This window comes from Stigmatopora nigra, chromosome 19, assembly GCF_051989575.1.
Source record: "Stigmatopora nigra isolate UIUO_SnigA chromosome 19, RoL_Snig_1.1, whole genome shotgun sequence".
Classification (NCBI taxonomy): Eukaryota; Metazoa; Chordata; class Actinopteri; order Syngnathiformes; family Syngnathidae; genus Stigmatopora; species Stigmatopora nigra.
Genome location: NC_135526.1, coordinates 9,142,319 through 9,154,600, shown reverse-complemented (window position 1 = coordinate 9,154,600; position 12,282 = coordinate 9,142,319). Strand labels below are relative to the sequence as shown.

Genomic DNA, 12,282 nt, shown 5'->3' with positions numbered 1-12,282 from the left:
CTTAGAGGACGGGCCCCAGGTAGGAACCCACGGCCACCTGCAAATATTAAACATGACTTTTAGTGTTTAGTAAAATTAAGTCATTGGAAGTATACAGTAGAATGTCTAGTCACCAGTTGGCTGGCCTGCTCCTCCCTCACCTGCAGTGTGAAAAGATAAAATACAATTTGTAAAATGCAAACCGCCCCTTTGTGATATTTTTAATATGTAATAACAATTTACCGGTTGCAACTCCTGTAGATCCCGTCAGACATCACAACAGAAACAAATAAGTCCACATAAGAAAAAGTCATTAATAACAAACACAAACCACACATTAAACACTGACCAGGAGGAGGAGTCCCACTAAAACCTGTTTTGAAAGATAAAAACAAAGATGTGATAAAACAATACATTTTATATGAATAAATATGTGACATTGACCTGGTTTTCTTCCAAGGATGGGAATTCCTGTTCCTTTTAGACCATCTCCATCTGCTCCTGCACCAAAAGGTCTCCCGCCAACCCCCCCACCGACTCCTGTTGCAAAAGCAGTGTATTTATGTCCATACTTCTATCCAATAGATCAAATTATATTAAAAATTCTAAGTTAAAGTATTTCAATTGCTTTTCTTTGCTTAAATTTTAATCTTTCCTTCTTGAGTAGTGGCTGAAAACTGTGGATCTTCCAACTTTACAATGTAATGTTCATATCTCTATGAAAAGATGATTTAAACACACCTCCTGTAGCAAAGCCAGAACCCTCTATCATACTGCCAGCACCATCCTCACCTGAAATTGGACAGATTGTTACCGTTGAAGCTTTTTGTTGTGATAGTCATTTGATCATCATGCATATTGATATCTGAATGATATGTGAATTGTTTTATTTTCTGATTCTGTTTTAAGGTATTTAAAATTTCTCTCTCCTTTTTAGGTCCATATTTTTTGGACACCCACCTCCATCAAAGTCTTTTCCATCCTTTCCCACGTTAAGGCGACTTCCACCTACAAAAATAAGAACCAACATGTCACAGTCCCACAAGGTTCCTAGATGGACAACTATACTAATAGGTGTGTGCCATATATAGTAGAAGATACCTTCCTCTTGTGGAACCAGTGTTCCTTGTGTGGTGCCTCGTACTGACCCAGCATGCATTTTGATTACTGACTAAACGCATGTAACGTAGGGAATTTTTAGAGATGCATCCAAATAAAAATTGAAAAGCAAAAAGTTAACATGAGAAATTTAAAATTGCCAATACTAATCTGCTCCTGGTTTAGGGACACCCCGTTGGTATTTGGTTTTCACTGATTGTATTGTACTTTTCTGTTTTGTCACTTTCATTTGAGTTTCCGAAAACTACTCGAAGGAATTATTTTGAAATTATTTTCTTAAGTGACTATAGTATTTTTAATGACATTTCAACCACCGAATTGGTGCAACTCTTGTACTTTTAGGCCTACAGAACCTTACCGCCTGGTCTAGTTGTTGGGCGAGTAGCAATGCCTTTGTTGGATCCATTCATATACACTCCAGTGGGTTTGACTGGGGCACCAGTGCCGCTTCCTGGTCCTGGTGAAACACCACCTGATGGACCTGCAGCATAATAAAACAATTGTACTTAGTTAAAAAAAAAACTCATTCCTTTCAGTGATTTTTACTCTTCTTAAAACCAACCCACGGGCTTACCGTATTTATCTGCCTTGGAACCAACTGTACCAAAACCTGACAACAGAAAAAAATATCCCTTCATAAACAATCACATACTGTTTGACATTTTGGGAAAGCATTCAAATTAACAAATAGCATTCCACTTGGTGGTGCAGAGAGTCTGTGAGACAGCAGAAGAGGACAGTGCGGGGTGAAAACAGTAGGATTAGCTCCCGAGAGTCATTGGACACATTGGGATCAAGTACAGGGGGGACCACTGTCCTCAAAGGAATTGTGGCAAACTGACCAAGGAAAGCTCAGTTTTTTCCTTCATGCCATCACTGATCTATTGCCCACCTGTAACCTGAAAGTTTAGGGCAGTGATGAAAACCCCTCCTGCATCCAATGTGGTGCTTCCACCTGCACACTAAAGCACATTCTGACAGCCTGCCCTAATGCACTACCTAAAGGCTGTTACAAGTGGAGGCACGATAAAGTTCTTGCAGAAATTGCAAACTAGGTGGAGCATCAGCGCGTTGAGTCCAAAAACAATCAGGCTCAACCCGCCAAAGGATTTTTTTGAAAAGGAAACTTTTGAAAATTGCCCCTAGGTATGGGTGTGCATGGTTGTCTGTTTCATTGTGCCCTGCGATTGGCTGGTCACCGATTCAGGGTGTCCCCCGCCTCTGGCCCGGAGTCAGCTGGGATCGGCTCCAGCACCCCCCGTGACACTAATGAGGATAAAACGGTTCAGAAAAGGAGATGAAATGAGATGGGTTTGCAGCCCGAGTTAGATCATCTCTATACGGATTCTGCACTCCATGAGTTTGAGTAGTTCTGAATGTTTACTGTACCCCAGTGCGTGTCTTGCGTTATTGTGGCCAAACTGTGTTTTTCAAATGCTGAAATGCATGATTTGGTCAAGCAGTATATTTCTGATTAGAGCTCAACAATTCTTGCGCGGATTTGCACCAAGTACTTTGAGTCAAATCGGTTTGCACTGTCCATTGGGAGGTTTCGGTCTGTGGTGCTTCATTTGTTTACAGTGCGTGTCTTGAGTGGTTGTGGCCAGGCTGTTCTTTTTGGGCATGATTGGGACGAGTGTGTTGGTTTTGATGGGGTCTCAGTGGTTGAAGCGTGAAGTGGGTCCGTGTGCTTCGAGTACTAGGGTTTCATTGGGCTGCACTGTATACATTTTACGGTTTTAGGGTAAGGCCTTTCATTTGTTGTCGGTGCGTGTCTCGAGTTATTGTGGTAAATTTGAGTGTTTCAGGCACTGAGAGGTGCGGACCTATGATATTTTAATCAACAATTATTTCACAGAGTGGTTCCAAGTATACTTCAGGTGCTAGGATCGAATTGGTTTGCATTTTTTTTATATGGAAATGTTTTCTAAAAGTGTTCCGAATGGTTTCGGCTTGTGGCAAAGCATCTTGGATGTTTAATTTCCTCTGAATTGTGTGTGCTTTTTGGGTTACTACTAGAATGCATATCCAGGTTACAATGATACTTTCTTTTGGCAATAGAGGGCACCAACTGCAAAACTAAAATTACACTGATCTACAGTGGTGCAGGGGAATGAAATTAAGAGCCCAAGCCTTTAGAGCACAGGTGTCAAAAAGTGGCAGTCCGGGGGCCAAATCTGGCTTGCCGCATCATTTTGTGTCCCGAGACAGTAAATCGTGAGTGCCGACTTTCTGTTTTAGGATCAAATTCAAATGGTTATATAGATGTACATTACATTTCCTGATTTTCCCCTTTTAAAAATCAATCATTGCAATTTTTTATCCATTTTTTCTTTTGTGTTATTAGTTCAAAAAGCGTTTTGTAAAATCTAAAAATAAATACACAAATATTTTTCGTTTTCCACTTTAATTTTTTTTTTTACATTTCAAATAAAAAATACATGGTTAAAAGAAATTTTCCAATACTAAGATAAAGCCAAAAAAAACCCCACTGCTTTAGATTTATAAAGAAGGACTATTTAGGGATTTTGATCCAGTTCTTTTAATCCAATTTTAAAAAATCAAAAAAATCTAGATATTAGATCTAAAATGGTCCGGCCCACATGAAAGGGAGTTGACGTTAATGCGGCCCGCGAACCAATCCCAGTTTGACACCCTTGCTTTAGAGGCCCCCGTTTTAGGACGTAAAGTGGACGTGGTTGGGTGAGAGATGTGCAAAAAAAAAAAAAAGAAAAGATGATGTGCAGATCATTAATTGTGTTTCAGCGTTAAAATATCTCAATCAGCACGCTACACTTGCCTGCATATATGCAGGAGTATTTATATTGAAAAAAGAGAGCTTCATTGTGGAGCATATTGTGTTCTGATAAAACAACGTTTGTTATGTATGCTCTAAACACCCAATGATTTATGAACGGATGTAACAGAAATTGACAGCAAAAAAATTTTGAGATCGCTATGTAAACAAACTCATCTTACCACCTTGTCCAGCTCCAATCACTCCGCCTCCTTGTCCTCCTCCAAGTTCTCCACCACCAACTCCAACTTGTCCAACTCCGCCTCCAACTGCTCCACCACCGACTCCATTTTGTCCACCACCAATTACCCCACTACCGACTCCGCCTCCAAGTGCTCCACCACTGACTCCCCCTTGTCCACCTCCACCTCCAAGTCCCCCACCGCCAACTCCACCTTGTCCGACTCCAAGCACTCCACCAGTGGCCCCACCTTGACCTGAACCAACAACAGACTTCTTTGAAGGACTGACATCATCATCCTTCATCATGATTAATTACCAGAAACAAATTTTACCATATTTGGCAGCTTTTCCACTTGTTCCATAACCTGGGAATGACATGCTCAGGTCAGCCATTATTATATTTTTGTAAACTATGTCATTTGTTCACAAAAGTCTTGTAAACCTTGTCCATATCCAGTCCCTGTACCATAGCCTCCTGCTGGTCCAAAACCTGTTCCAGGAGCAACACCAGGGCCATAACTCCCAGGTCCATATCCATTTCCACCCCCTTGTCTTGCATTTACAGCTGACCCAGGAACTCCTTTACTGCCTGTAAAACAGTTTAAGCACAACTTTAGTTTAACATGTCTTGTAGAAACACCCTAATTTGATATTGCAATGAGTATTTTTTTTAAAACAGAATTACTAACAGCGGGCAGCCTGACAGCTAAGTGATTAGCGCGTCGGTCTCACAGTGGAAGACCTGTGTTAACATACAGGTCGCTGAGTCTATGTGGAGTTTGCATGTTCTCCCCGGGCCTGTGTGGGTTTTCTCCGGGTACCCCGATTTCCTCCCATATTCCAAAGACATGCACGGTAAGGTGATTGGACACTAAATTGCCCCTAGATATGAGTGTGAGTGTCAATGGTTTCTTCTTGTGCCCTGCGATTGGCTGGCCACTAATTCAGCTTCAGGACAAAGCGGTTTAGAAAATGAGATGAGATCACTGACAGGGAATTCTGCATTTTTGTCATGGCGACCCCTGAAGGGATATCCTGAGAGTCCACCACTATAGTAGTTGAAAAATTTGGGAGCACCATGAGAAAGTAACAAATGAGTGTGCAGTGTATTGTTGATAGTTGAAAATTAATGACTAATTATACAAACAAAAACAATAGTACTAATAATATAAATACGTAATAATGATAAGTACGTAATAATATTTTTACCTCCGGCAACACCAATTCCAAAATTTGAAACTGGTTGTCCACCAGCTCCTCCCGCTTCTTGTCCAGCACTAGGTCCTTGGAACCCTCCTGCCCCAAGGTTAGAACTTGCCCCAGTTGCAACACCGGGTCCTCCTGCACATACGTACAGTATGATAACACCAGGAAACATATATGGCAAGGTTATTTAAAATATTAAACCATAGTTCTACTCCTCTTACCATATTTGCGAGCTTTTGCACCTGCATAACCTGAAAAAATGAGAACAATCAACAATTAAGAATGCTACAGTTGCCGTTGGATGTGAGTGAATAAATCTTTTTCATTTTTCTTGCCTCCTGGTCCATAACCAGCACCCCCTGGTCCAAATCCTTTGCCGGAGCCTCCTGGCACAACTCCTTGGCCAAGTCCAGTGGCAATGCCTCCTGCCCCTGCACCACCAGGCAGAACTCCTCTTCCAGGACCATAACCTGTACCGGTGCCGCCAGATCCAATGGCTCCTCCTGGTCCATAGCTTTTACCTTGCCCACCAGGTCTTACTCCTCCTGGACCAAACCCTGTACCAAGACCACCAGGCCTCACTCCATTTTGTCCATAGCCTGTCATCGGACCACCTGCTCCAACTCCCCCAGTACTTATTCCTTGACCCCCCTGGGCTCCACTGAACATGCCTACCAGGAGATGTTTTTTCTTTGTTATAAATCCAATCAAACAATACACGTAAAACTGTTGAAATTTGAAGTATTACATAACTATTCTTACCATATTTACGGGCTTTGGCATTGGCGTCATATCCTGAAGTATTAAGAAATGCAATTTGAACAGCTGTATGACTATAGGTATTAAAATAGAAGTTAAAGATAATAATCACCCCCATATCCTGCTCCTCCCATAGGTCCAGTGCCAGCACCACCTAACCCTGCTCCAACACTACCTGGGCCATATCCAGGACCACCTAGCCCAGGTCTTGCAGCACCACCAGGCTGACCTGGACAAAGATTTAATTGGAGCGTGTGCTTCGTGAGGGTGTTAAATGGACATGATGCATACTTAAAGTTAAAGTGTCTCACCATATTTGAGTGCCTTGGCTGAACCAGGACTGTAACCTAAGGTACAAAACATTTATGGACGTTCCTCTCTTGACAAGATTTAAAGTATTCATTTAATTCTTAAACTAGGTACCTGTTGCAGCTCCATTCCCATAACCAGGAACAGCTCCTGGGCTACCGCCTGGTCCAACTCCCCCCCCAAATCCTGGTCCAGCTCCACCTCCAAATCCTGGGAGACCTGCCCCTCCTCCAGGTAATCCAGCACCACCTTGACCAAGGGCACCTGCACCCACTCCTCCTAGTGAACAAATTGCAGTCAATCTAAGCAATATTTTTTTCTAGAATAGCATTTTGAAAAGTTGCATGAAACAGAAATTGCCTTTACCATACTTGGCAGCTGCTTTGGCTGGACTTTTTGACTTCCCGTTTCCTATTAAGAAAAAAAAAAACATTATAGGTTACTCTTTAAAAAAATAACTATTAATTGAAATGATTCTATTTCAGACTAGAGATACCTGACTTAGGTGATATTAAAGGGTACCCACGAAACACTCCTGGCAGCTGCGCTCCTTGACCATCTTAAGAGAAAAACCCAAGAATGATTAGGTCACATGGACTAACTTTGTCTGGATTATGTCATAATTCGATTTTTGTTTGCAATTTAAAAGACAATCTCACTTACTCGCTAGACCTTGGCCAAGTACCCCGCCACCTACAAGGAAGAAAGTAACACTTAATTTTGTGAACATATGCACCCCTGAGTGGTGTCATTTGGTAATCTGATGTCCTACCTGTTTGAGGCCCAAGTCCATTTCCAGTTGCTACTCCAGGGACAATACCGCGGCTAGCAAAATCTAGTTGAAATAAATCATTGTTTTTCTTTGGTTATCAGTGATTTGGTAGAATGGCATTCATTAATTTTGTTTTCAACACACCTTGACTTGGTACAAATCCGCCTTGATATAGTCCAGGAACCCCAACACCTGTATGAGACCGTTGCTCAAATTTAGCAGCTGTGGCCTGAAAATCCTCTCAGGCATGCTAGGTTATCTGGTGGGAAATAGTGAATTTCCTCCAGAAAAGCTTTACCTGGGACTTGTTTTGATGCTTTGCCACTGGTCTTTCCAACAAACCCGGATCCAGAACTCCCTTGTCCAAATCCTGCACCACCAGGCCCAACACCTGCCCCACCAGGCCCAACTCCGGCACTCCCTGGGCCAACTCCTGCATAGCCAGGCCCAACTCCGGCACCACCAGGCCCAACTCCGGCACCGCCAGGCCCAAATCTGGCACCGCCAGGCCCAAATCCGGCACCGCCAGCCCCAACTCCAGCACCTCCAGGCCCAAATCCAGCACTGCCAGGCCCAACTCCGGCACCTCCAGGTCCAAATTGTGCACCACCAGGACCAAATCCTGTGGCTCCTGAGCTGTACCCTGTTGCCATAACAAGTGTCATGTTCCTGTTTTTAAAAACAGTTTTATACATAAATGATCAATACCTGATTTAGGAGGTTTGGGTCCTGTGTATTGGTTATTGCCGGCTTGGCCGTAACTTCCTCCAAACCCTCCTGAATCAAAAACACACTTGACTTTCCTACCATTCAGGATGACATTCAAATATAGATCTTAACAAACCTCCTAACTGGCCTATTCCAGTTCCGGGACCAGTGCCTTGTGGTCCAAGACTTCCTGGACCAAACCTTGTGGTAGAGGACCCCTGGGCCCCTGTTCCGTAACCTCCTAAGCCTCCTGACGGGAGTCCACTTTGACCTGGACCAACAGCCTGAGTTCCTTGTCCTGGTCCAAAACCTCCGCCTACTCCTCCTTGGCCACCATAGACTCCACCACCACCTTCAGTAAAAAATGGAAAATACCATTATCATTATACTATACATCAATATTTATAAATACAGTCCATGCAGTTAGAGAAGTGTTACCTGATTTAGAAGGCTTTACACCTGTAAAAATGGTCCGAACTATTAAAAAATGCATCTTATGAAATAGGTATCATATTTTTTGTTTAATTTCTCATACCACCTCCAGATGTTCCTCCAACTCCTGGACCGTAGTTGCCGGGCTGCAATCCTCCTTGGCCAACAAAGTTAATAGGAGATACAGTGAATGTCATTACTAATGAAAATATTTCCCTTTTTTTGTAAAACCAAAAATGCCAACCTCCTGCTCTAGTGCCTGTGCCGCCAGAAGTAAATCCAGTCCCTTTTCCCCCAGGACCAAATCCAGGGCCTGCTCCACCAGGACCAAATCCAGTGCCTGCTCCACCAGGACCAAATCCAGTGCCTGCTCCACCAGGACCAAATCCAGTCCCTTTTCCCCCAGGACCAAATCCAGGGCCTGCTCCACCAGGACCAAATCCAGTGCCTGCTCCACCAGAACCAAATCCGGTTCCTGCTCCACCAGGACCATAGCCGGTGCCTGCTCCACCAGGACCGTATCCGGTGCCTGCTCCACTGAGACCATTTCCAGCTGAAGCTCCAGCACCAGCAGGCAAAATGACACCTGCACGCCAAATAGTAGTGAACGTGTGCGACTTTGGATTTATTTATCTAGATCAGGATCGGTATCAAGCTTCTGGACAGCTTGCTGATGAGTTGATCATTTTATTCAGGTATGGTAAAGGAGGGAGATTTGGAAAACAGACTGGATAGGGGCTCTTGAGGACAGGACTTGGCCACCCTTGATCTCAATCAAAAACATGTTTTCCGGAAATATGTTTTTCTCAAGATTATGATATTTGGACCAAAAAAATCGAATGCTTGATTCAATTCTGCCTCACAGGATTGAGGGTTCAATCGTCGGTGGGTTGGGACCTCACTGTGTGAAATTTGCATGTTCTGCCTGTGCTTGTGTGGGTTTTCTCCAGGTACTCCAATTTCCTCCCACATCCCAAAATGATGCATGGTAGGCTGGTTGAATACCTGAATTTGTCCCTTAAGTGTGATTGTGAGCTTGAATGATTGTTCCTCTCATTGTGCTCTGCGATTGGCTGACAACATATAAGACATCCCGCATACTGCCTACAGTTGGCTGGGAATCACCTCTAGCAAAACCCCCTCCGCCCGCATTGTAAGAATAGGCGGTATGGAAAATGAATGAATGACTCAATCGTTAATGGATTTGCTGATGTGAAACATTTTATTGTTGAATGCCAATTTGTAATACAAACAATTGAGAAGGGGTGTGTGTGTGTGGGCATGTGTGTGCAAGTGTATGTATAAGGAGAGGTCAGCGCGCCAAAAGCCCCCCATCCAGAACACATGTTTCAACTTTGCTGTTAATTGAGAGTTCTGTGCTATTTTGGATGACTTCCGAGGTCCATAAATAGAAAGTTATCTATAAAAGGTAATGTATGTTTGCTAAAAAAAAAAAAAAAAAATGGTCGCCTCTAGGGATTCCTAAAGCATGTGGTGATTATTAATTCTATTGTAACGTCATTGTTGTATTTAATGTGCACACCCACTCACCCTCTTTCCCAAAAACCCCAGAGGACTCTGCTCGAACCCAAACAACTCCCATAAAACATTTTTTTTAAATTTGCTTGCAGCCTATAGGGATTCCTGAAGAATTTGATTACTGATCGCATTGCAACATCTTTGTTGCATTTAATGTGCACTGCAATTCCCCGCTGGAACCCAAACTACTCCGCTAAAAGTTGTAATTTGCTTGGAGCACAAATCCATCCTATTATCAAGGTGCCTACTGCAAGCAATTATTATTAGTATTGTCATCATCACAAATTACTGTCACTTAGAAAGTAACATAAAAAGTTACATTGTTGCAGCTTTTGTTTCTGTATAGCAGTGCATTTCAATTATTTTCAGTTGACCAGCTTGCTCAAATTCAATATTTCTTGCACCCACAACCGAAGAATATCATTTTTCTATAAAATTACACCTCCGCATAAGATTGTAGCCTTGTTAAAATGAAAGAAAAGAAAAAGTGTATAGAACAGCAATAAAGGCTACATTTATTAACCCATCTAACATTTAACATAGGGGCGGCCCAGGGTTGAGTGGTTCATACTTCGGCATTGCATGTTCTCCCCATGGGTTTTCTCTGGGTACTCTGGTCTCCTCCCTCATTCCAAAAACATGCATGTTAGGCTGGTTGCCCCCAGGTATGAGTGCGGGAATGAATGGTTATATGTCTCCTCGTGCTCTGCGATTGGCTGGCCAACAATTCAGAGCGTCCCCCGCCTCTTGCCCAAAGTCAGCTGGGATAGGTTCCAGCACCCCCCGCAATCATTGTGAGAACAAAGCGATTCAGAAAATGAATGAACATTTGATTTAACATTTTTGTCTGAAACAAAAAAAAAAGCATTTTTTTAGTAGGCCACTTTATCTGAAGCTAACAGTGCTCGCTGCTTTACTTCTTGTGTATTTACAATGTGCAATGACACTTTATTCTAGTCACGCAGTTTTTTAAGTCACAAGCACCCGGGTATCGTTTTGCTCCGTCATAGGGGGATGCTGACCGCTATTTAAGAATCACTGCTATACAGGTTTGCACCGTGTTTTTACACTGCTATGCATTAATGTTGGCATCATTCTAGTTGAACACTATATATACTGGCTCTGAAATGCGAATGATACGGTTCATAATTCCTTAAAAAATACTTTTCCAAAGCAACGAATGGACATCGGTTTTAGAATCTACATCTTGGGCCCCCATTGTTTGTGTGTCTGTTTTATTGTGTGCGCACTAATGTTTCCTAATTAAATATTTTAATGAGCTGCTGCAGCTCCTAAACTAAAAAAAAAAACTTAATTAGGAGATTTGCAAAAAAATGAACATACTAAAGGTACTGTATGTGTTTGTATTATATCACATGTTTATGAACTGGTCAGCTGTTAACACCTGAAAAAACACTTTTTTTTCCCAATTTGTGTGAAAGCTTCTAAAGCACTCATTGTTCATAGCCATCTCTCATATAGGAATCTAATCAAAAGAGCTTTACTAATGCTAATTTGAAGCAGCGTTGGATGGATCTCGGAATGCCAGGCAGTGAGTTAGATTAAATATTTTATCTGTTTTATTTTTTTAAAATGTTTTCACTGCTTGTTTCTTTTCCAATTTATTTTAAAATTTTAAAAAGGAAAAAAAGTTCTCATTCATAATTTTTTTCATCTTTTTCATATATACATATATATATATATATATATATATATATATATATATATATATATATATATATATATATATATATATATATATATATATATATATATATATATATATATATATATATATATATATATATATATATATATATATATATATATATATATATATATATATATATATATATATATATATATATATATATATATATATATAAACCATTTCATTTTCTGAACTGCTTTATCCTCACTAGGGTTATGTGCGACTGGAGCCTATCCCAGCTGACTTCAGGCCACAGACACCCTTGTGACATGCAATTGACTGGCCACCAATTCAGGGTGTCTGTGGCCCGAAGTCAGCTGGGATAGGCTCCAGTCGCACATAACCCTAGTGAGGATAAAGCAGTTCAGAAAATGAGATGGTTTATATATATATATATATATATATATATATATATATATATATATATATATATATATATATATATATATATATATATATATAAACCATCTCATCTCTATATATGTGATGTATATATATATATATATATATATATATATATATATATATATATATATATATATATATATATATATATATATATATATATATATATATATATATATATATATATATATATATATATATATATATATATATATATATATATATATATATATATATATATATATATATATATATATATATATATATATATATATATATATATATATATATATATATATATATATATATATATATATATATATATATATATATATATATATATATATATATATATATATATAT

At 40.4% G+C, this 12,282-nt stretch overlaps 2 long non-coding RNA genes across 2 annotated transcripts; both read right to left on the bottom strand.

Annotated features, from left to right (window-relative positions):
* Window positions 1-942: 942 nt before the first annotated feature.
* On the bottom strand, window positions 943-4,222 carry LOC144212246 (uncharacterized). The gene is made up of 4 exons (XR_013329735.1): window positions 4,078-4,222; window positions 1,673-1,708; window positions 1,457-1,579; window positions 943-987 (listed from the first exon to the last, which is right to left on the bottom strand). It is a non-coding gene; the product is annotated as an uncharacterized LOC144212246 (long non-coding RNA).
* Window positions 4,223-4,289: 67 nt separating this feature from the next.
* LOC144212279 (uncharacterized) lies at window positions 4,290-4,626 on the bottom strand. Its single transcript, XR_013329739.1, has 3 exons — window positions 4,521-4,626; window positions 4,411-4,443; window positions 4,290-4,332 (listed from the first exon to the last, which is right to left on the bottom strand). It is a non-coding gene; the product is annotated as an uncharacterized LOC144212279 (long non-coding RNA).
* Window positions 4,627-12,282: the final 7,656 nt, after the last annotated feature.